This window comes from Strigops habroptila, chromosome 8, assembly GCF_004027225.2.
Source record: "Strigops habroptila isolate Jane chromosome 8, bStrHab1.2.pri, whole genome shotgun sequence".
Classification (NCBI taxonomy): Eukaryota; Metazoa; Chordata; class Aves; order Psittaciformes; family Psittacidae; genus Strigops; species Strigops habroptila.
The window spans coordinates 39,153,785-39,175,862 of NC_044284.2; the positions used below are offsets into that span (position 1 = coordinate 39,153,785).

Consider the following 22,078-nt stretch of genomic DNA (forward strand, 5'->3'; position numbering starts at 1 on the left):
GTAGCCCTTTAGAGGTGAGAGGATGGTATTGTAAGCATGACTTCTTGAAATGTGTAGGAATTCTGTAAGACTAGTGAATATAATACATTGTGTGTTTGTGTTTGTGGGGTTTTGATTATTTTTTTATTTTTATTTTTGAATCCTACATGCTATGTGTCTCTGAAAATGCAGCCATTATTTTGTCTGCTACTTTTTGGCAATTATGTTTTGAGACAGGTCTGCCCTTTTATTGCTTGTCTGCCCATGTCTGTCATTTGTGTAATTGTCTACCTGGTGTGCAGGTGTTGTGTTTAGAGGCTAGACGCCTAAAAGATGTCACAAAGAAACAGCAGGACAAAGTTCAGTATCAGAGACTGTTGTTTATTATAAGCCTTTGGATGCTTTGAAAGTTCAGCAAGAACTAGTTTTCAAGAATATATTTTTTTTTTTTTTTTTTTTAGTATGTACAAAGTAGGGGTGAAAAGACCCCAACGTGTCGTCCAGTTCGTTCCTGCCCAGGGCAAGATCCCACTTCATCCCTGACTTGCCTGTTGCCCCAGTTTGGGATTCCACATCCAGTTGAGGCTGCTGTCTGTCAAGTGTACTTGTGTACTGTCATGTCTTTTGAAGCCTGTTCAAGCGTGAGGGAAGTGGGAGGCAGCTGTGGGAATGTGTCAAGGGACCAGCTGCAACCAGTGTTGGTTGTAAAGTGCTGGAGTTAATTTCCTGCTTAAAAAAATACCAATTTTGCCTGTACGTTCCTGGCATATAAACTATTTCAGCTCAGCTTATGGTGAATCTGGAAGCAGGGATCAGTTAAGCTTGGTTCAAGGGAAGCCTGCCTAATTCTTGCTGTCATCCCCTTACTACAGGGACAAAAGCCTCTTCCTTTCTCAGTGCTTCTCCAGTTGGAGTGTCCCAGGTCTTATGCATGGATATTTTAGAATGGTTAAGGTTGGAGGGCACCTCTGAAGATTGTCTAGTCCCAACCCCTACTCAAAGCAGGCTCAGGTGAAGGCTCCCAAGTACCATTTGAATTCAAGTTTTTAGTATCTCCAGGGAGAGAGACTCCATAATCTCTGGGCAACCTGTTCCAGTGAAGTGGTCACTGGCAAGGAGCGTTTTGGAAATTTATGTTGGCTGAGGGTGAGTCTAATGGGGGCAGACCCTAAGATAAGACTTGCATGAAGGTTGTTGTTCCAGTAGTTTTTGTTCCAATAGTTTTCTTCTCTTTTTTATGTTCTTTCTGCTAAATTGAGTGTGTCTTCTGTTCAGAAAGCTCCCTGGTCACTGCTAATTGGACTCCTGAGGAAGAGACCCCAGGTGTCTGAGCATAGCTGGAGAGTGGTCGATTTGTGGGAGGTATGGCATGGGCCTGCCTTAATACAGGAAAAGAAGGAGCTTTTGCTTGAGGGACTGGAGGGGATAGCAGGACAGCTAGACCTGTTTCCTGTCAGGATGTACACTGAACCATAGATCAAAGGGTGTTTTTGATCTTCTGTGTAAAGTATCACAACACCTGCAATTATTTGCTTCAGTCCCTTGAAACTGAATGTCTTCACATACCGGATCAGGATTCTCTGAAAATAGATCTGTGATACACATGGTGTCCAGAACATTAGGAGCTGCCCATAGCCAGTGCTCACTATCATTGTTTGGGAACTCCCTAAAGACCATATGGGCTACAGAGTAGAGAGAGGTCTGAGTTGATGCAGGGTGTTGTCTGTCAGAACCTGGAATTTCCTTCCTGTGGGATGATATCTCAGACATAGTATTATTTCAACATATTTATGTGCATCTCATTTCCTTTATTTTAGTGAAGCATAGTGTACGTTGATGATCCTCATTGCCAAGGGTGGATTACATCTAAATGGGGCCCACATGCATAAAAACTTCAGGCTAGAGGAACAAGATTTATGTTCGCTACAGGGTGGATTTTCGCTATCTTCTGTCAGAATGTCCAGCTCCTTCAGACAGGCATGTGGCACTGCTAATAGGCTTATCAGTAAAGAAAAAGGGACTTTTAAATTTATTTATTAATTTTTAATGGAACTTCACTATTTGCTTCATTTGGAGCCTGAATCCAGGTTTTAAACATAGAAATGATTGGTTTCCATTATACGTGTGTGCGCGCGTGCGCATGCATATCTATCTGGTGTCCTTGGACACCTTGGTCTTTTGTTACTGTAGAATGACTCTGGTTTTATTCCTGGCAAGTTAATAGAGGACTCAATAAATATGTGGTGATTTTAAACTTTTTCCAGCTTACCATAGTGACTAAACTCCATTTGAAAGCATATACTGAAGTTTTCCTAGAACCACTTTGGTTGTGATAATGTTTTGTACTGTAACATGTTGATCCTCTTCTTGACACATATGGCACTGCTTAATGAATGATTTAATTTTGTACCAGAGACTGGATAGGGAGTTTCACTGCAGAGGACTGGAATTACATTAATACAGTATTTCTTATGTTTCTTTGGGAGAGGTGATCGATTATTTGAGATAGCTATAAGACATACTGGTAAATAACACCTCCTTGTTAAGGAGTGAAGGCTGGTTTATCTTCTGCTTTTATTCTGACCAATTATTTACATAGTCAATATGTTTTTTCCCTTTACTAATGTGTAAATATACTGTCAGGTAAAACAGCATGAAAGCCTATAGTGTTGTTTTGGGATGGGAATATGTTTACAACAAAATCTGTCCTTCCTCCTTTTCTAGGGACTCTTAAAACACTGTCACTGCTGGAGATGTCAGCTTCAGTGTTTCCCTGCTGCCCATGTGGTTTAATACATCGAAGTGGACAGGTTTCTATCTGTTTCCCTTTTGTTCTGTCTATATGCACTGATAGGAACAATGCACCTCTTCTAAAATTAACCAGGTTTTGATCTGAACCAGAAAATGCATTAAGTTTGAGGCTGTCCCCACCTTGGGCCCTGGGGCTCATGAACATCTAAATTGCATGCTAAAGCAGAAGGTAGTGGGAATCCACGTAAACTGCAGTGCCATGGTAGGTCTTATATAAGCTCTTTCATGTTAGTTTTGTAAGGCTTCAGCTCCAGTAAGGAATTTTTTTTAAGATTTTTTATTTCCCCCCCTTAAGAAGAAAAAATATGATTATCCCCCCCCCGCTCCCCCAGGGTACAGACTTCTTTTGCTTCTAGAAGGATTGTTTGCTTATTTTTGCTCTTTGATCCCTCTGCAGAGGAAAGGTTATGCATGGCTGCAGTCTGGTTTGAATTTTGCTCAGTGGCAAAAACTAGGTTGCAATAACTGTGAAGCGTTAGTTTATATTCTGACCCTGAAAGCAGCTGGTTTATCTCTTCAGTTAGCAGATCAGAATCTTAGTTTTGCTACTTGCTCAACAGCTGCTCTTAAAATGAATGCTGCGTGGTACCTTTGGGAGTAAAATAGGAATTTAAGGCTGTTTTTTTGACTTATTTCCATAGTATTTTCAATCATTCTTGGCCTTACTTAGGAAAATTGGAGGAAAAGGCTGTTTTCCAGCATTCATACTTTGAACTGCTAATTGTGATGTGGAAGTTAAATGTTGAACTGACAAATGCAAATGCTTGAACGCTTTTTTTTGTCCTTTTTTTTTTTTTTTCTTCCGTTTATTGGTTTGACTCCATCCCCGCCAGACTTCAGCCAAGTGAACTTAAGCAGGTTCCTGGCGTCAGACTACTATGCACACTGTGTCATTAGATAGTCAAAAGCCATCTTGTGGCAAGTCCTAGAAAAAGGGTAACTGGGAAGTGTGAGCATTAAGACAACCAGTAAAAATTATGAGAAACCTTTTCTGTTCCTATAGTTTGTGTCTAGGGGGCAAGGAGGAATGTGGCTATAAAGCTTTGCAGCAAGACTATTCCCCTTCAATCATCAGCACTTACCGGTTTATGTGAGGATGCAGGAATGTTATGTCATCTCTGCATCAAAGAAAAAATAAACCAATGTGTTTAAGTGAGATTAAAAGCTCATTGGAAAGGAGCCAGGGTGGTTTAATGTTTGCTGCAAAGAAAACAGGTGCGTATAGCATTGACCTTGGCTGCACTGCCTCAGCTTGTTGCAGCTGGTTAGCTGTTTTCCGTGATGCATGCTGGAGTGTGGTCTTTGGCTGCTTCATCTTGCTGCTTGCCAGTAGGGAAGTGACTTTTTGGGGTAGTTATATCTCCCAGCTGCAGCTCCGTGTGTGAAGATAAATAAACGCTGCAACAGTGACACAGCCCATAGAGAGGAGTGATGGAGGGTGGGTGGGGTACTGTCCCAAGGTGCTTATTTTCAGTGCTGTCTTCAGCACTGAAATCCCAGGATCCTGAGTTTTAGCTGCAGATTTGCTGCTCGGTGGAGTTTCAATGCTGGTGTGCCTATTAATGGTATTAACTCCCCTTGAGGTTTATTGAGGGTGTGTTTTTGCTCTTGAAAATTCTTCTGAAATGAAGTGTCCCTTCCTGTAGTCTAACCAGAACTTGTAATTGGCTCCGTAACCCGTAGAAAGAGTGACAAAAATATTTAAAGCTAAGTGAAAAGCACAAGTCACTACACTAGAATAGCAAGAACCCTAACAAAAAAGACATATTGAAAGATGAAAAGTCAGGATAGGAACTGTATGACTAGGGCAAAGGCTTATGTTTTTATTTTGGAAAACAACAAGCCTCATGCTTTTTCTCATTTCTGCAAACAGAGGGATTAAAAAAGAGTACCGATGTCTTCAGGATCTGATGCCTGCATTTTATGTCTCCTCGATTCTTAAGTGGAATTACTGGTAAAGATTGGGAAAAGGAGAATTGAAGTGCCTGGTTTGTTACTGGGTTCACTGAAACTGTGTTTTGTATTGCTATATTGTTGATACAGTATGATGTTGGTGTTGGCCTTGCATGGGGGAGGTGTGCTGCTCTTCAAGTGCTGGGTAGGCAGGTGCAAGAGGGATGGGAGGAGGTGAGCCAGCTCTGTGTCATTAGGAAGGATGAATGGAAGGAAATCAGGATCTTCAGAGAGACTGTCCAGATCAAAGATCCTGAACCCCTGCGTTACAATGCAGGAGGAGTGGCTAGAGACCCCCTCAAAAGAGTAGTGGATGAAGACCCACAAGAAGGGAGAGGCTGGAGACTTGGTGCTCTGATAACATTACAAAGGCTCTTTGGTGGTTCTGCAATTGCAGAACACAAATAGGGTTTGGTGAACCAATGAGGAAGAAGATGTCCCATTGGAGACTGCTGAAGCTCATTAAAGTGTCTGCATGAAGTTTTCTGTACAGATCCATCCCCTGGCTGTGATTAAGGTTAGTCCCTAAGTGTGGGTTGGGTTTAAGGTTTAGAAAAAAGGTTTGGGAAGCCTGTTTGCCTTGCTGAGGGCCTAATAGTTTAGGAATTAGTCCCTGACATCAACTATTGTAAGGTTAATGTTTGGGAAAAATGTTGCTTTGGATCAGTGTATTCTGTTTGGGAATTTCTCCTGCAGGAATAACTGAAATTGGGGTTGGTGTTGGGATTTAGAAAATAAAGCCTGAAAAGGCACAAAAACCAGGGCAGAAGTTCAGATTTTTCTCTAGAAATCTCTATGGATCGGGGGGAGTGGGGGGGTGTGTCGGGAGCTTGTGTTCTGTTGCTGTGAGAAGTGCTCCTGTGTCTGGCAATGGAGTTGGTGCTAGGGTTTGGGAATACAAAATTCAAACTTCAGAAGCAGTGTTTATTGTAATTGTGCAGGGCCCACAGATTTGAGTAGGAAACTGTTGCCATTCGGGGATGATGCCATATGCTCTGTTTTACTTTAGAGATTGCTCTACTGTGTGCAAGTAGGATTACAAGTGGGTCAGGGGATTATATCTAATTGGAGAATGTAGTGTTTCAAGGTTGTTGAATTCAGTGAAGCCTGCAAGCTTGGAAAGGAGTCTGTGGTCAGCAGGAGGGCAAGACCTTATGTTCTCCTTTATGGTACAGCTTATCCATTATTTCTGATTATGGCTAGGAAATTTAACAGTCCAGGCACTCGGGTCACTGCTGGATTCTGCTGCTACTGAGTTAAGAGGTTTGTTGTCCCATGGAGACCAAGGCGTTATGCCCTTCTTTTATCATTTGAGGAGGTTTCTGTGTCTTAGAATGCTTATAGTACAAACTCCAACCAAATCCTGGTTCAAGAGCCCCATCTTGCTGCTAGATTTTTAAGCAATAGCCTTTATACTTATTTTAGTTCTGCATTTGTCAGTGCAGTGTGTTCTTTTTTGAATGGGTGTCTACTAGTTATAATTGAGGCAGATCCTGTAGACCACAGCAACAGGAAATGGAAAGATGGTTGGTGTCAGTGAACAGCTGTATATTCTGTCCTGATATATAGGAAGGACCTCTGTGTACTACAGCTGGAATAGCTTGGAGGTTAGCTTTCAGATTTTTAAATCCAAATATTCAGGGACCTTTTTTACTGATGTATGGTTGTCTAGACTTAAAAAGTCAGGAGAAGAAGTGGTGTCAGTAGGGACCAAAGTCTGGTAATATCTTTTATTATGAAAATGATCCCTTACTACATGAGGCTTTGAATTGAAGTTACATCTTGGGAGTGGAAGGCTTTGAGAACTCCAGTTGCTTCTGACCTGTGCAGATCCTACAGATGGAGAAAAGGGGCTTAAAATGGTGGAGTGTGTGTCACACAGAATAATCCCTCTGAGATTCTTTAGGGGATTGTGGATAGGAGTAAGACTTGGAAATCTGAATTGTTGATGGATTCTGCGTTACCAGCAGAGTTGGAAAGAAGGCTGGTGTTGACTTGGCATTTTTTCTCTGTTAGTGTATGTGTGGGGTTTCTGGTAATACTACTGAAATTAATGCCTGGAACTCTATAGCTTCCATAGTTTGGCTTGGTTCTGTCTTCTTCAGTGCCATCAGATGGAAGTGAGATGTTGGTAGAAGTGAATTCCTTCTGTTCTTTTTTGCTGTACAGAACAGCGTACGTCAGGGTTAAGTTTTGGGAGTTTCAAGCTGCTTCAAACAGAGATATGAGGATATTATTAAGGTCCTGGAGGTTTAGAAAGAGGCCTGTTGCTAATAGAAGCCACGTGCTGTGTGCTTTTTTGTGCTGTTGATGTGTACCCTGTTAGTATCTGTTTTAGGGGCAAGGATGGAGAGTGCAAAGGTTCCAGACCCCATAGAGTTCTGTGGAGCTGACAAAATGAGGAAGAGGACAGGGGTTGGTAGGGTCTTAGGCCTGACGTTCTTGCAAAGTAAAAGGCTTGAAATTTCCTTGTGCCTGAAGTGAAATGTACAGTCAGTCCTGGTAACTGTTGGGAAGAGGCATCAGCATAACCAGTTCCTGTAACCAAGCAAGGAACAACAGAGTAGTAGACCAGCACTATGCTCATTTTTCCCAGTCTTACGCCGTTAGATTTACTTGACTCACTCACATAAATCAGTTTCTGGATGCTGCTGGTGTTTGCTCCAAATGATACATGCCTCTGTAGGAAGTTCTGGATGGAGTTTCTATTTAGTTGTCTCCGAGATGACTGGCTCCAGGGTTCTGGAGAAGCCAATCCAGACTCTTCTAAATAGGTTAGCAGAGAATAATAATTGCCTTTGGGTCTTTCTCCTCTTCAAATATTTTTTTTCCCTCTGGCTCTGGCTGTCATTTTAACTACACTCATTTTTCAAAACACTAATCTCAAATAAGTTCAGTCTGTGTGACTGGAATATGAAAATGTCACTGCTGCTAAATACCTTCTCAATTTATGTTTTTTTATAATGTCTTTTTTTTTTCCTTTTTCCTTTTTTTTTTCTCCCCCCCTTTTTTTTTAACTTAAAACAGGATTTAAATGCAAATTTTAATTTTTTTAAGTCATGGAGTGGGCTTGTGATACATGTTTTTATCACTCCTCACACACACACACTCTTCCATGCTCCCTCTCCCCCCCCCCCCTTTTTTCCTCACACAAACAAGTTAGTTGTTGCTTCCACAAGAAGTCTTGTCAATGAGTTGTTATTTCAGACTAGTGAGCTCATAGCTGTCTGCTGGCAGAACTGTGCTCTGACTTCACACAGACTAAGGCTGTTGCCAGGATTTTTTTGCCTAATACCTGAGCCTGAAGGAAGCTCTGGTTTACAGAACAAGAATCAAGCGGCTACCACTGGTGTTTCCAGCAGCTTTCACTACAAACATCACATCTGTATATATGTGATGCAAATTTAAGGGGGGAGGAATATGTGTTCAAAGCTAGTCTGGGGCTGAGGAAAGCAGTAGTTTCTTTTCTACACTCAACAAATTGTAAAGCCAGTGCAATGGTATTGGTTGATCCTGCTACCTCAATTACCATCAGGTTTGCTATATTGTCTGCTGCAAGGTGCATCATTTTTTGCTGCACTTGGATTACAGTCGGCATCCTTATTTGAATGCAGACTGCCCAGCCACTGCAGAGCAGAGAGATTTAAATCACAAATCACAGCAAGCATAAATTCAGTGTACCACAGAGGAGACTTGCTGAGGAGAAAAGTCTCAATTATTTTTACTTCTCCAGTAGAGCAAGATCTCTAAGGGAAAGTAATTATGTATTACATCTAACAGCAGTAATCGCCTGCCTGACAAATCTGACCAGCTCCTGTTGCAGTTGCAGAATGTGAGGCCAAGTTGGTTACTACACATACGCTTTTGGGACAGCTCACAGATAAAGAGAAACATCTGGTTGTAACAGTTCGGGCACATAGCTGGACCAAAACTCCAGACTTTTCTGTTCTGGAGATATATTTCTTCCAGGTCTCTTGAACTGACAACACAGGTGGAGCTATAAAGCTGTGCTAAGTCTGGCATAGAAGTTAAGAATATACTTGGAAGAAACCAAATATGGAGCCAAAGAATCTGAGATTTCAGCTTGCATCAGGATCTTGTATCAGGTTGAAACAGGTTAATGAAATACTTTAAAACAAAAGTTCTACCCAACTGTTACAGAGCAAAAATAGTTATGCTGAAATGGTTTGTAAGGTGGCAGCTGCCTGTCTCGGGTGGTTTGGTTTGGAGCCTGAGAAATGAGCTGCTAACTGAAAACATCCTTAGCGGCCATGAAGCTTAGAAACCCTGTTATCTGCTCTGTCAGTTCTCCCAGGCAGTGGCTGAGAAACTGGCAGATGTTTGAGAGTGCAGAATGATTTTTTTTCGAATGAGACAGAACTAGTGTGTCAATTTTTCCAAGAGGAAATTAACTGGGTACCTTTATCTCATTTAAGAAATCCCTCTAGTGGCCAGTTACTTATATGACGTATCAGCCCTTTGGTTGCAGCTGATCTTGCACATCAGTTGCTGCTGTTGTGTAGATTTTAGATGAAACTCTTGGTGGAATATTTGAAGGATTTCAGAAAAAGGGCCTGGGACAGTTTAGAGGTGAAAACCAGAAAAATAAAAAAGATTGTGGGTTTTTTTTGTTGTTGTTTGGGTTTTTTGGGGGTGTGTTGGGGTTTTTTTGAGTTTTGTTTTTTGGGGTTTTTTTCTTTTTTTGGTAGCAAACAGGTTACGCTAAAAATTTTGTTAGGGGGACAATAAGTGATGCTTTGCCTATGGTATGTAGTAGGTCAGACTAAATGATCTATTGGACACCTTTGAACATAACTTCTAAGAAACTTAGTAAGTGTCTGCAAATAAATTAAGCAGTTAGGTTTCAGTTTGTCTCCTTGTACATCACATCTCTGTGTAAAACTCAAAGTCTCCAAAACCAGCCTATGTTGTTTTATATGAAGTGGATACATATTTTGTAATACATATAACAGTTGTTGCATATCATCTGCTATTCCCTGTTGTACTACTGGGATCATGGTTAGGACAGTGTTTATCGCTGACAGAGGGAGAGCCTGGGATCATTTTCCTGCACACTTAGCTGAGGGACTGTGGGTTTATTGAAGCTGGGCGGTCACTTTCTTCTCTGCTCTTTCAGTCACAGCAATGCCTTGTGATGGGCTTATCAGGTATTCAAAAAATCCAGTTTCCAAGCCTTTGAAATTGTCTCAAAGCCCCAGGGAGCTCAAATGTCCAAGCATGGGAATGATGCTGGACAAGTGCTGTGATGCGTGCAAGAGCTGTTTGGGTCAGAGCATGTCCCTGCTGGGACAGTCAAGTCTAATGTCTGCAGACGTGCGGGGGAGTCTCTCCACTGAGACTGGAAAACACTTTAATCTTCTGCACTTCATCCCCTGCAATTGATGTATCTAAGCTGTGACTCACATTGAAAATGGCATAGTTGGGAACCACACTCTGCAGAATAAAGGCATACATGTATTTTATGGGGCTTCCAATTATCCAGTCAATTTACTAGGAAATTATTACTGAGATTAAGTAAGTGCCCATTTCCTCTCTTTTGTCTACATCCATGAAGTGAAGGAGAAGAAATTAGTTATCTTGAAACTGTGCTTGTGGTCAAGATTAAGCCTTGAGTAGTTAAAACAGATTGTTTATATGCATTCTTGTCCATGTACATTTACTACACTTGTTGATGCAGCCTTCAGTGCTTTGCTCTCCCTGAAATTTGCACCTCTCCAGTGGTGTTTCCTGAAAGCCCCACAAAGAGGTCAGACCAGCAGAGTGAGAATTGCTATGCTGTGTACTGTAATGGAAGCAATCCCATACTTTATTTAAATGTCACTTTGTTTTCATGATCCCTTTTCCTCAGTTGGGGGTGAGAAATACACAGCATTACTTACAGAAGGCTGCAGAGCTGTTAGCTTACAAGATTAGAGAAATGTTGAGAACTCACTGTTCTTTCTCTTCTCTCTAAGAGTTAAGTCAGCCATCAGCATAGCACCAGTTTTCCATCAGTCTAAGTCTAGAGTTAGTCTTTTCCAAGAGAAAATGTGTTCCAATTTTGGCATCCATAGTATTTCATATGTGTTCACCAACCAGTAGCCATGTGTACTGCACATGTGTGCCCATGCCTCCCTCTGTGGGAGAAGCTGTGTGCATTCCTCCATCGGAGAGTGAAAGAGGGGATCACAAATGGAAGATTCAGACTCAGAAATTTTAGCTAGTGCACAGTATTTGGAATTTAAAAGTAGAAATGTTTTGCTTACACACAGCTTTGTTTAGCGATGAGGTTGTTGATGGTGTAGTGTTCAGAGGATTATGTTATTCTGTGCTGAGATGATGGAAAACCTTTTTCCCTTTTTTTTTTTTTTTTCCCCCCTCTCTCTCTCTCTCTCTCTCTCTCTATTCCCCCCTCCCCCCCAACTGTGTGCTGAGTTAGGCAGCAAGAACAGAGGTTTAGCTGCCAGGTTTGACAGCTTGCTTAGAAGCATGCCATTCAAAGTACAAAACAATGAAAGGCCATTAATAAACCAACTTGGAGTCACAGCCCTCTATTATCTGCACCCCTGGTGCCTGTGAGGCTGGAGCTGGGGAGATCACCAGCTCAGCAAAGGATGCTGTTGAGCAAGGAACTCAACAGGTTTGGGCCTAAACTTGAGACACTGCAACAGTATTAAGTCATGTTTAGCACTGTAGAGGCTGGAGTCAGGGCCTCAGCTTCTGGGTTGAGTCATCTACTTGTTTTAGAAGCATGTGAAAGTATTTCTGATCCTGGAGATGTTTTATTGTGTTTTGTTTTTTCCTCTTCTGTAGTACAAGTTCTTCACTGCTTTAAAAAAAAAAAAAATAAAAAAAAAATCTAGAAACACATCCCCCAAAACCCAGGGTTTTTTCAGTGATGAAGGCAAAATACTTAGGAAGAGAGACTTTGCCTTTGAGCTTGTGAAAGTTTAAAAGCAACATGGAGGAAAAGTTCTTGAGATTGCCATGGCCACAAATCTACCACTAGTCTGACAAATACTCTGTGAATGTGTTAAGTAAACTGCTCTAGAAAAGCTGGATATCTATGATTTATTTCAGTGTATGTAGGCTTGTTTTATCATTCCCAGCCCTGGCACCCACTCCTTTTTTGTGACTTGTGAAAATCCACTAATATCTTTGTTTTTGAATTTGTTTCCCTGTCTGTAAAATGAAGCTATAATGCTGTCTCAGTGGAGTGCCTGGGGAGGTTGAGACCTTTGCTATGGATTTTGGGGGCCTCTGGGCATACCCTCTAGCCTGTCTGATTCATACTTCCTAATTGCCAGAGTACGTTGAAGATGGGTACACTTAGCTGTTCAAAAGGAGAACACTCTAAAATGTGTCTGTGGGAGAAATTCAGTACATTTTAATTTATGACTATTTCATGCTAGCAAAGTGGTGTTTTCCCCTTCCCTCCTCCTTCCCCCCGTATTTAGAACCATCTCAGCTTATGAGATGTCACCTTTTCAGCTGTTTCTTCATCTGAAATGTCATTCAAAAAAACTACAAATGGCATCCAGGAAAAGTCTCTACTTCACATGTAAAGGTTGGTTGGTTGGTTTTTTTTTTTTTGGCCCCCCCCCCCCCCCAGCCCCCCGCTTGGCTGCAGCAGTAGTTCTTCTAACCTCTTACTTAATTATGGGTAAATTTGCCAGCAAATATGACATAATCCATTTGTTTTGAAGCACTGTGCCATTCCATGCAATTCAGAGAATGTCCGTTTTCCAGCGTAACTGGCTACTCGAGAAGGGTTAGGCCAAAATTATGAAGTCTCAAGTTCCATGCTGGTTTGAGCAAAGCCTACCTTTAAAATAACTTGCTGATCACTGTAAGTTTTAGTTTAATGTTGGTGAAAGCAAAATTTGGCATAAACTCTTTTATGCCAAGTGAAACCCATGCCAGTGAGAGGGTAATGAAACTCGCTGTTTGTTTGCTGCAAATTTGTAGTAAATTGAGAAATGTACAGTTTGATATGCTTCACATGCTGCATATGATTAACTTCATCCTATAGGTTCATAAGGATTACGCATCGGTTGGGCTATTAAACTGTTAGGGGGGCGGCTTATGCTGGGAGGGAAGTGCTGGTTGCATCTCCAGCATTAACATTTTGGTTTTGCTCTTTTATTGCTGATTACTTGATCCCAGAATACAGGAAGTTTAATGACTTGCATGTTTCTGGCTGTGTTCCTTTTTAAGGGTGCTCACTGAAGCTCCGATAATCCCTGAAAAGGCAAAAATCTTTTATTCCTGACCCTGTGACTAACTAGGGTGCTTTAGCCTTCATCTATGCTACTTAGTGGAGTGTTAGAGGAACAAACTGTATGTCAGTCATAGCCCTGGCTGGCCCCTTGTACAACCTTGGCGTGGTTAGGTGGTGGTAGAGACCAAGTTTAGTATAGGTGGTGGAGAGGAGGGTCTGTTAACTGTTCAGAAAATGGACACCGAGGGAAAGTCAGGCCTCAAATGTCAAACTTAACAATGCAGGAAAGACATGATGTGGCAAAGACTGAGCTTCCTGGACTTAATGAAGTGCTTGGGAATGGGTACTGAACTAATTAAGTCATGAAGGACGTCCCTAAAGGCCTGGATGGTGAGTGCAATACAATGCAAGATGTAGGCTTATCCACATGTAGATACTGAGCAATAGATACAAAGGCAACCTGATTCCCAAATCTTCCCCTCCTATGGTTATCCTGCTGCTTGGGTAAACTTCTGTTGTAGAGATGAAAGCTCTGTAGCCATTTGCCATTTTATCATTTGGAGACAGTAACTGGCCAGTTGGAGCCATGTTGAACTTTTATTAATTTATTTACTTATTTGTACTTTTTCTGCATTATCTTTTCTGTATGGTTCTTTGTTCTTTATAATCTTAATGCAAACTGTAAAGCCAGTGCACATACCTTGCTTTGAAGACAGATTGTCCTGGCTTACACCCCTTGTGTCCTTTAATTTCCTTATCGTATGGCAAGCAGCAACATCTTGGGATATATGTGTTGTAATTGTTATTTAGCTGTGTGTTCAGTTTCCTTCGTGTGGCTCCCATGAGTAGCAGCTGTTGTAAACAACTGGATATCTTTGGAACAACCTGAAGGTAGTGTTAGGTGGGTTTCAGGCCTCAGTCTTCCCAGGAGCATCTGGTACACAGCTAATGTTTGCTATTGTGTTTTGAAATTTCTTTTCTTGTTTTTGATGCTGCAAGTGAGCTTCAGAAGTGTTTTAAAAAGGAGAAACTCTTTCCTTTGGTTGGAGAGAAGTGTTAGCCCTGTGACTTTTTGCAGGGCTGTGACATTTCCCACCAGCCATGCCCCTGAGTGGCTAAGAATGTGCTTCAGCACACAGCAATGTTAGATGGGGTCAATAATGCAAATACTATATCAGCTGTGATGTGACTTGCCCATGAGATGGCATCTGAAGCTGTTGTCCTAGCTTATTCAGCTGTGCTGTCTCCATGTGGAGCTCTGAGCTCTTGGGACAGGTTTTCTCCTGGTTTCTACCAGTGTATTCTTGTTTGCACTCTTCCCATACAGGCTGGCTTGGGGGTGCCCAGCATTTCTGGGGTGTGTGTGAGGAGGCAGGCTGGTGATCTGTTAGGTGACCTAATAAAGGGATCAGTCCTTTTCCTTGCTTCACCTTGAGCTGTGCTCTAGACAAAGCCTTTAATTGACACATCTTCTGTCTGTAAAAGCAAGGATAGCATTTCCCTTGCTTGCAGACTAACTTATCCTTCTTAAAGGTAGTGCTTCCAGAAACACTGGAGTTGGTTGCCCCTTAGGACAGCTCTAAGGCTTGGTCAGTGCTTTGTGGTCTGTGTAAGAGGAGGTGCTCCGGCAGCAGGAGGAAGGCCAGCCTGCTTACGGATTTGCTTGTGATCTAGGCCAGTGCCTGGATCTTGTGTGAAGTACAGGATGAAAACCATGGCAACTCTCCTCCTTGCGAGGAATTTTTTACAGTTCCCAGGTTGACTTCTACTTGCTGTACCTCCTGGTTGTATTTTAAAAGCAGATTCTGTGTTAACACTTTCAATCCCAAAGGATGCTGACTTGCTAGTACAGAGGCTGTAGAAGAAGCAGTAAAGAAAGTTACTTCTTTCGACACCTCTGTCTGTACTAAATGTTACAACCACCTGGGGTTTCATTGTCCTTATGCTTGCCCCATTTGCCTGTATGCTCCCAGTAATTCACAGCTCTCTCAGGAAAGCAGGCATGTTTCTTACGTGTCCATGTCAGCTTTGATCCTGTTATCTTGCACTGTAAGAATAAACTCAAGTTACAAGTCTCTAGGTACACAGATGGCTTATTGTGCTGCCTGCTGAGATTGTGCTGGGGATCACACAGTAAAGTTTTAGATGAGGGTATTGGACTGATCCTTTTAGCGTAAAAGGGGGATGTTATTCTGTTGCCTAAGCATAAATCCAACACACTTTTCCTGTGGGAATGCAGACATCTGCATAGCGTCTTACGTATGATAGTTTGGGGTTTTTTAAGTTACCTTTCACAAATAAACTAGAAATAATCCACAGATGTCTGTTGATCACAGTTTGATAACTACTGTTCTCAAGCCATCCTGAAGTTGAATTCCTTTGAAAAAGTCTTGCTAACTTTGTCTGCTTCTGTAAGTCTGATACCTGGTACAACACACCCTTGTACCTCAGATTGACCTGCGGAGGAGTAGGGAAGGAATTGCCCTTCCTCCCTGGGTTTAGATTTGTCTTTATATTCTCTATCATCCATTTCTGGTGGTAGCATTGCAGGTCATCAGGGTGGAAATTCACATGCATAAGCAGTGGGGAGAAGCTTAATTAAACTTTTATAACTGGTTTTGTCTGTGCAAGGCAAGCCTGGAGCTGCGTCTCAGGGTCTAAACCTTTAAACTTCGCAAAATTCTGTGTGAGAGCATGGCAAAGAGAGAGCTGTGTGTGACAACAATAATCTGCGCTTTGACAGCCGTGCTGGGATTTCTCCATGTGTCTCTAATGATCTATTCATCTGGTACATGCTCCTGCCACAGCCCTCTCTATGCCCAGACAGTGAGTTCTTTCATGAAGAAGTGCAGTCATATTTCTGAATGCAAATTGGCCAGGGGATTTATTTGTAGTGTAGGCTTGGCCAAGCTAATTTCTCTCAACAGCTACACTGCGAGTGGGCCACGCAGAGCTGGAACAGGGAAGGTGTAAGTGAATACCGGTGTGTACATTGCCAGCAGACAGTGGAGCTGAGGGCTGGCCCTTTTCTGTTGGAGTGCAAGTTATGCAGAGGGCCAAGAGTTCTTCAGCCAAATGCTGGGTGTCCTTCACTTTGTTTTGGTGTCTTTTGTAATTAGATATTTCCATAGGATGGTGCAACAGAAATACAATACTTTGCACTGGGCTCATTGGCCTGCATGCCTCAGGAGCACGAACTAAAAAATTCCATCCTCCTGGAAGTCGATGGGATCCTTCTCACGGTTGCTGGTATCATTGCTGGGAGACTCTTTGGTGAGGCTGCTGCACTCAAGCAGTCCTGAATTTGGGATGCTGGCTGAGTCCAGAATTTCTTCCTGCCTGTAACTGCCCCTTTCTAAGCCTCTGTGGGCAAATGCAGATTGTTGCTTCTTGTGGAATGGACATGTACCCGTTGGGCATACGTATGCCCCAGTTTTTCATAACTCTCTGCAGCTGTTGATCCAGGGACCCTTCTCAGGGGGTGGATGCTAGGACTGCAGAAAAGCGTGAGGTCCTCCAGTAAGCTGTGAGGTTTACTACGGAGCACTGTAACATGACTACTGTCCAAAAGCCTACAGAGGTGGAATTTTGCAAGCTGTTGCTCAGCAAGTATGTACCTGAATCCTCAAAGTCTTCAAGACCTGCTGAACTGGAAGATATCTCCTAGCATTTGTGCCACATTTTTTCAGAAATGGCTGCACATACATGAAATGTTTTACTGTTGAGGTTTTCTATGTGATGTCTCTGTGCACCTGAGTATGTAGGCAAATTGCAACTTGTTGGAGACTAGGTCTGGAAGGCTTGGTGCTGTTGTCCATTTGACAGTCCTATTCAGCCTGCAGCAACAGCAAAGGAATTTCTGGTCCACTGGAGAGTTGAAGGGTCTGGATGGAAGTCAGCCCTAAATGCAGATCTCGCTTCAAATAGATAACTTGGGGTGGCAGTCTATTGCCTGATCTGTGCAGGGGTTTAGTTGAAAGGCTGCTAACAAAAAGTAGTGACTTTTGGTGTAGAGCAGCCCTGGTTTGTTTAAACCAGGCTAGAAGGTGACCATGTGATGTGGTGTATGTCCTTGCAGTTCAGGGGCATCGGGTACTCTCATCATGGTTGCCTGATTGCTTTTTCATTCATTCTTGCTGGGGTCTGTTCCTTGCCCCCCAACTGACTGTTGGTTTGAAGCCTACAAGTCACTCGCAGAGAGTCTGCAGGATGCCAAGAGCACTTAGCACAGCAAGTGCAACCTGCCAGTCCTGCTTCATGTGCTGGTGGGAACTCCCAGCAGTTTGGTTCCGTTGAGTTTATACCTGTGCTTTCAATAGGAGAAAATCTGATTTGAAAATGGATGTTGCCCAGGGACTTACTGATGTGTGACAGCTCATATGTCTTTACTTATGCTGCACTTGCATAGCAGCTTGAAGGGAAAGCATACATTTGGGGAAAGATAAATGAAAACTGTAAACTACTGAGTAGATTGAATGGATTTCTTCAAACATCAGGAGTCTGTTGAACTGTAATCTGAAGGTCACTGCAGGTGAAAGAAATATCTGTATTTTCAGTGATGTTTGCATCAAGCTGTGTATAGACATTGGAAGTTCCAAGGAGACTGATGTGAAAATATGAAATACTAGTGATTTTCAGTGACTACTTAACTTTGAGCATCTCCTGCTCTTCTGAACATACCTATTTTTCAATTTCCAGAGGAAAAATCTTTCTGGATAGCCAAGCATCCTTTGCCACTTTTCTTGTGGGAAGAACAGTTTATGGTCTGTTCTTACACTTCTCTTGCAGCTCTTCCCTGCTTTGAAGCAGACCTCCAAATGCTAAATTTGGGTTTCATCTTGGAGATCACTGTTACTAGCATCCTTCCTTTGTCTTGTTCTGGTTTGACATGCAAACCACTGTGTTCCTATTTTATATTTCCTGTGGCCTAAAAGAAAAGATGGCTGAAAACCTTTGAGAAGAATGTCTTTATTGTGGTGTATCAGCAAAGCTTTCACATGAAAGGGTCAATTATTGTGTAAAATTATTGTGTATTGTTCTTTTGCTCCAGAATTAGCTTGGTGTGTTTCTTATTGCTGCTTGAACCCCTAATTAGTGACATAATTTAAAATATTCTGTTTCCATTTCCTATTTTCTTATATTATTTCTGTTAGCCTGAACTGGGCAAGTGAAGAAAAATTACTTATATTTGTAGCCATTTAATTGTACAATATTTGGATTACAATAAAAAGTGTTTCTCTGTTAGAATGACTTTGATTAAATCTTGTAGTATATGATTAGAATTAAAATCCATTCATAATGGAAGGGAAGTCATATTTCATATTTTAAGTCAAGAGTTCCTAAAAATGTCTTGACTGGAAAGGTACATTCTTAAATATTTTGGAAGAATGGAGAATACCTGTCTCAACCACATAACCCTGAAATAAGTACTCAATTTTTCTTTTCCTGCTTTAAAGGAAAAGAAGTCTCTTGATCCATACCAGTGCTACAGTGTGTCAGCAAAAAAGATCCTGGTTGGAAGTAGTAACATAGGCTTTTGACCGTTAATGTAAGGTGAGAAAAGAGGTGAAGTTCAGGGAAAGGCAGGGGAGGTAAAGGAAGGTGTAGAGAGCTATTAGGTTTTCTTTCCTGGCATGTCACAAAACCTACTTTTATATTCTGGAAATCTCAATATTGTATATGTAAAACTGTAAAAAGTGCAAGAAAGCTCTCTCTTGTGGGGGGGGGGCGGGGGTCTGGGAGACAGGCACTGTCCACTTACTTATACATGTAGAGATGGCATGGTTATAACTTTTTTGGGGAAAAACAGAAAATAGAAAGTAAGCCACTGAGTGGAAGGACTTGGGTCTGCCTTTCTCTCCAATACTGGGCATGTAGTGGTCCATGACCTAAGTCTTCTTACTGGAGGCTAGACAGGCTGTGGCAGCCTTGCACTCATTCTTCTGCAAGCTTGATACAGAGACTGAGAGCTTTTCAGCTGTTTCTATTTTGGGGGACCCTTACTAATGCGGTATGGGCCCATATTCACTGTCCCCATTTAAAAATAAGTGGTACTGAGCACCTAAATTTGAACAGATTCTGCTCTTTAAAACCTATGCATTTTTTGTCACCAGAGCGAAGAATATTTCTAAATACCAGTGTTCCTTCCCAGTGGCTTACATGCTTCGCTTAATCTTGAACAGCTGCATTAGCTGGTGTTTCAATTAGCACTGGTGGGAACAAGCTATCCCTTCAGAAGTTACAGAACTGTTGCAATTAATTTCTCCTTTGAGCAAATCTATTTCAGAGGCTAGTCACAGCCCTGACCCTGTGCGTATGAGGTTTCCTGGGCTTTCTTTAGGGGAGTTGTTCCCTTGAAGCCAAGTCTGCTTGGAAATATTCACAAGGCCAGATGCAGATGGTTTTTTTGTTTCTCTTAAAGCTTTGTCTGGAGCAGACCAACCACAGGGAAAAGCAAAACAAGATGAAGAGAGGACTTGGGATGGAAGCAGCAGGAACCTCCTTTGCGCTCCAAGAGAATTCCCCTTATATGGGTGCCACAGAAGCTGGCTGTGGCATGGATTGATTTTTTTTTGATTTTTTTTTTTTTTTATTTTTGTAATATTGGCATGGCTTTTCTGGGCGATGTTATTAACCTGTTGTGTCTGTGTGCACTAGCTTAAGCACATTCCTGTCATGGTACTATTGGAGGCAACCTGAGGATCTTGGGGAGTGAGAGGCAGGAAAGTGAGAGATTCTCAAGATAGTGTGAAGAGAGCAAAGATCTTGGTGTATGCAAATGTATACACATACATCTGTGAATCATTCTCTTACTTGGGCTTGGAAGATCACTGAAGGTTTTAAAATTGCTGCTGCCAGCAAAATCAATTATCCACGAGCTGCTGAAGGGCACTGGGAAAGAGTTAGAGAAGAGACATATTTGTTGCATTCCTGTATTGTGAGGTTCTGTTCCTGTACAGCTGCCTAGCCTGGAGAGCATTGCTTCTCTTGTTCCTGGCTCCACACTCCCATGCAGCTCTCTGCCACTGATATGGGCTCAGACCACCTCTCTGCCAGGGGCTGACATCTTAGGGAGCGAGTTAAAAGAACTGGGGGGGGGAGGGGGGAAGTACTTCCAAATTCCAGAAGCCTGTCCTTTATTAAGGAACTAAGGAAAACCCTAGAACAAATGCCAAGTCCCTATGAAGCCAAAAAGTCTTACACATACATTAAGATTTTAGCAACGTTTTAAAATGCTTAAACAGTTCTTGAACTTGTATCTGAATGTTCAGGCCTTATTAATGAAGTGTGTGAGCATAACTGCACTAAAATAAGTGGTGGTAAGGAAGGTTTAAATCTGTACACAGTCTCTGAACTGCACTGTTGTGGGCTTAGCTTGATGGTGTCTCATGATGTCTTATCCTCTGATCCCATTGATATCTGTTGAGATTTGAGGTATCAAGTCTTGGGTTAATAGATGAAAAGTAGGGCTGGCAGTCCAGAGAGTGGCACAAATATCTGCAAGGCAGCACAAGAGTGTTTCTAACTAGAAGTAAATTGTTTATTAACTGAGTCTGCTCAGTGCTGGGTGAACAAGATTTGGGAAATCAGGGTATATTGCCCAACTGGGTGCTGAACAACTCTTTAGTCATGCATCAAGCCATGCTAGAGGCAGTAAAAGTCAGCTGCTTTGGGGTGGATAGTGTGCTGTGTTTCTCAAGGGGAATATGATAGAGCTATAGCTATGGAAGCTTTGTCTCAGGCTGTTATAATGGTGCAGCTGGTTTCTGGTAGTTCTCTGCTGCCTTGGAAGTTTTTCTGTCACTGGGTTTCAGAAGTGTTTTGCCTCTGTTTTGTTTTGAATCTTTTTCCTCCCCTTTAGGATCCATAGCATTCCAGTCTCTTTCAGCTGCACTGTTTCCTAGTCAAGCTAATTCATCACTGGTTCACAGTGGAACCTGTCAGGTTGGTGTTTTTTATATTTTGAATTGGTTTTCTAAGTCTGGCAGCATTCAGACAAAAAGGCAGGGAGAAATGACTTGTCTGTTACTTTATTTACCACTTGTTTTGGGAAATCTAAGTCTAAATTTGTATTTAACTCATATTAGGACTCCATTGCTGTTTTTTTTTTTTTTTTTCCCCCCAGTTATTTTTGGCAGGGCTGAATTCACACCCAAAATAAGCACAGTCATCAATCAGGGTAGGCTGTGTGTGACAATGAGCTCAGTTCTCCACTCAGACCAGGGAGCTCTTCGATCTGCCCAAAGTGACTGAAAGCCGGAGGCTTTTGCTGCAGGATCCAAACAACTCCGAGGCCTCTAGCAAGGCTTGCAAAGCTAGAAGTACCTTGCTGTCTTCCCTAGTTTTGCTTTTCTTTAGTTCTACTTAAGCTGTTGAAATTCACATAGTTCTGTTCATCACGTGTCATTAGCGCTGTGGTAAAAACCAGTACTAGCAACTTGGACCACTGTAGCAACTTGATAATAACGGCTAGTGCTGGATGAAGTAGCATGGATTTTCTAATGCTCTGGGGTTTGAAATCCCTGGTGTTTTCTCAGAGCATTATGGCAACTTCCTGTGTGGTGTCCTGATGGTACTAGCTCAGGGCAGCAGTTTGTTGTAAACATGCTGAGTCCTGCTCTCAGGGCTGAGCTTTCCCATCTGGTGAGCCCAGCTTTGACTGTAGCCATTATAGCAGGAGTAGAGGACATAGCTCTGCTGACTCAAAGAACTGTAGAATTCAGCATTTCTTAATAAGCTGGAAGGTGGCAGGTTAAGTGGCCTTGCCAAACAAACAGTGAGAGAGCTGGGCCTTAACTGCGTATTCCCTATGGATCTGTATTATTCCTAACAAAAGGGGAAGGATAGGGCTCTGCAAGTGAACTCCTTCCATTCTGTCTCACTACCTCAGATGTGTGAGGACATGGAGGGGTCCTAGGTCCAATCTGAGTATTCGGGCACCTCTGTTAGCACAAGTTGTGGAAAACACAGTGTACAGAAATATGCTTCCTTCATCACTGTTTGAGATGTAACCTATCTCTGAACGCTTTATTGCTATTCTGCTCTGTGGAAGGTAGGGAGGTGAGCTAGTGGTGCTTTTGTCACCGGTTTCTATGTTCCATTTGTTAGGAGTGA

At 42.2% G+C, this 22,078-nt stretch overlaps 1 protein-coding gene across 1 annotated transcript in view; it reads left to right on the forward strand.

The window, feature by feature from the left end:
• LOC115612307 (procollagen galactosyltransferase 2-like) overlaps positions 1-22,078 on the forward strand; it is a 58,009-nt gene that overhangs the window by 5,996 nt on the left and 29,935 nt on the right. The window lies entirely within an intron of this gene.